The sequence below is a fragment of the Dermacentor andersoni genome, chromosome 1, assembly GCF_023375885.2.
Source record: "Dermacentor andersoni chromosome 1, qqDerAnde1_hic_scaffold, whole genome shotgun sequence".
Classification (NCBI taxonomy): Eukaryota; Metazoa; Arthropoda; class Arachnida; order Ixodida; family Ixodidae; genus Dermacentor; species Dermacentor andersoni.
Genome location: NC_092814.1, coordinates 144,356,956 through 144,359,605, shown reverse-complemented (window position 1 = coordinate 144,359,605; position 2,650 = coordinate 144,356,956).

The following is a 2,650-nucleotide window of genomic DNA, read 5'->3' as shown; positions in this document are numbered from 1 at the left end:
CGACAAGGTAGACATTAATTTTACCCTCCGGGAGCAACAACGAATAGCGCTGCATGAATTGCTGCTTCAATTCAAAGAATGTTTCGCCTCGCCCTCTAAGGCGCGCCAGACGACCACCACGAAACACCGAATCATTACGTATACCGACGTCTCACCCATAAAACAACAGCCTTACCGAGTTGTGGCCAAAGAGCGTGACGCGATATATATGCAAGTCGAATAGATGCTCCAGGACGATGTTATACAGCCTTCCAAAAGTCCCTGGTCATCGCCGGTCGTCCTCATAAAAAAGACAGACGGAACGCTACGTTTCTGCGTTGACTACAGGAGGCTAAACAGCGTGACTAAAAAGGACGTGTATCCCCTGCCCCGCATCGATGATTCACTAAGCAGTCTGCGACGGCCCAAGTATTCTTTTATTTATAGAGTTGAAAAACGGGTATTGGCAGATTGAAGTTGATTAAGAGAATCACGAAAAAAACTGCCTTTGTTACACCGCTTGACCTGTATGAATTCAAAGTATATATCAACGATGACCTCTAAGTGTCGTTTATACAGCCTCGACCCATCACTGAAACTTAAATTACCAGCAAACGTTTCACGACGTGACGCAACACTGCTGTGTCGGCTGTAGGTAGGAGTAGCATTCACCAACTCCTACAGCTATCGTACTGGAATGGAGGATTCATCAATGCGCGCTAAGTGCAAGTGTGAAGAGACCATCAGTCATCTTCTGTGCCACTGTTCTCGCTTCGATAATCCACGTGAGACTCTCCAGTGTGCCTTGAATAGATTGGATGACAGGCCATTTACGGAAGCGAAGATATTGGGAGCCTGTCCTTACAATTCATTAGCCCAGAAAGCAGTTAGAGCGCTTTTTCTCTACCTGAAGGCAACAGACTTGAGTGCCCGACTATAGACATCCTACACGTAAGTTTTCTCTCTCTCTTTCTTTCACTCCCCATTCCCCTCCTCACGTGTAGGGTAGCAAACTGGACTCAGTCTGGTTAACCTCCCTGCCTTTCCTTCTCCCCCCCTCTCTCTCTCAACGATGACCTGCTATTGCGGCAGCATCCAAACTGTTCGCTGTAAGTCAAAACTTCAATGCTCATGATCTGGATTTGCGAAAGGGAGTTCATTAAACTGTAAAACGAACTATTGGTTCATGTGAGCATGTCCGCTTTCAAGCCCATGGGTAACTAGCGCTGAAACTACGTGTGCCAACAGCACCGCCGTAACAGCGGGGGAAACTGTTTTCAGTAGCACATGCTGCAATTTCGCGCCAGAGAATTTAGCGCTCTTCCTGAAGCATACGTGTCAGACTTTTGACCTGCCTGGACACCAGTGTGCTAAAACATAAAGCCCTGCCAACGCGCATGGTCCTGGACGGAGCTTAGTTGGGACTCAACGAGGCTAAAGCAAACTTTGATACAGGCGCGCTTCTGTTATCTTTCAAGATGTCGTGACAATTTTGTTGCCTAGTTACCGGGCCGTGCTGGCATAGTTTAGTAGCACACTCAGACTTCCATAGCGCCCACTGGCCAGCAGTGGTTCCCTGTAGAGCAAAAGTTCGAAAGAAAATACAAGTGCGTACAGGCATCTTTTCGAACAAGAGCCGCGGGTGGCTTGTATGCCTCAGCCAAGACCTGATTTGCCGCAAGTCACAGGTGGAACTCCAAAAATAAAATGTATGGGGGCTTCCTGGGCCACGCACTTTTGCACAAGACTGCCGTGTGCTTTATTTAAGGCAGCGCTCCAGACAAGACCTAGACAAGCAGCGAATAGAATGAGTAGTTTTATTCACTTTTTGTTCAACCTTATCCCATTCACACTGTGCTGGGTAGCCAACGGAATTAGCGCGTTTCACTTTCCTACCTCTCCTTTCACTTTGATCTCTCCTATCAAACATCAAAATGCCTTTTCAACAAAATGATGGATCAAGAACAGCTGCACAGAAAGTTTTATGTTTACCACGTTGAATAGGCATTCCCTTCACGCAATGTATCAATCCCTGTAGCTGCATGCTTGCGAGTAAAAAGAAAACTGACTTTTCAGGCGATAACTCAATACCTAGAGCAGACAAAAACAAGTGTGTCACATATCAGGCCCGGTGTGCAGCTGTTGTTGCATAATTGTCGGATCTGGTACGGATACGCTATCATCAACTGCATATATTATAATGTACTTGACAAGTGTTGACATTGGACATTGTCGGTTTGGTAAAGCAAGAGATAAAAAGGGCTTGAAAAGATGGGTTCAAAAGGCAGGGCATAGCATGAGCCCTATATCACCCACCGTGGTTGCTTAGTGGCTATGGTGTTGGACGCGGGATCCCATCCCGGCCACGGCGGCCGCATTGTGATGGGGGCAAAATGCGAAAACACCCGTGTACTTAGATTTGTGTACAGGCTAAAGAACCCCCTGCAGGTGGTCTAAATTATTCTGGAGTCCGCCACTATGGCGTGCCTCATAATCAGATGGTGGTTTTGGCACGTAAAACCCCATAATTTTAATTAGCCCTACATTGTGTCGTGCGTTCGAGTCTCCGTCTTTTCAGGCGCCCTTTTACCTCTGAATATAATAATGCATGACGGTTGAGGCAACGCAAACGCGCAATAACCAAATTTATCTACCTAAAGTAAAATCTCGC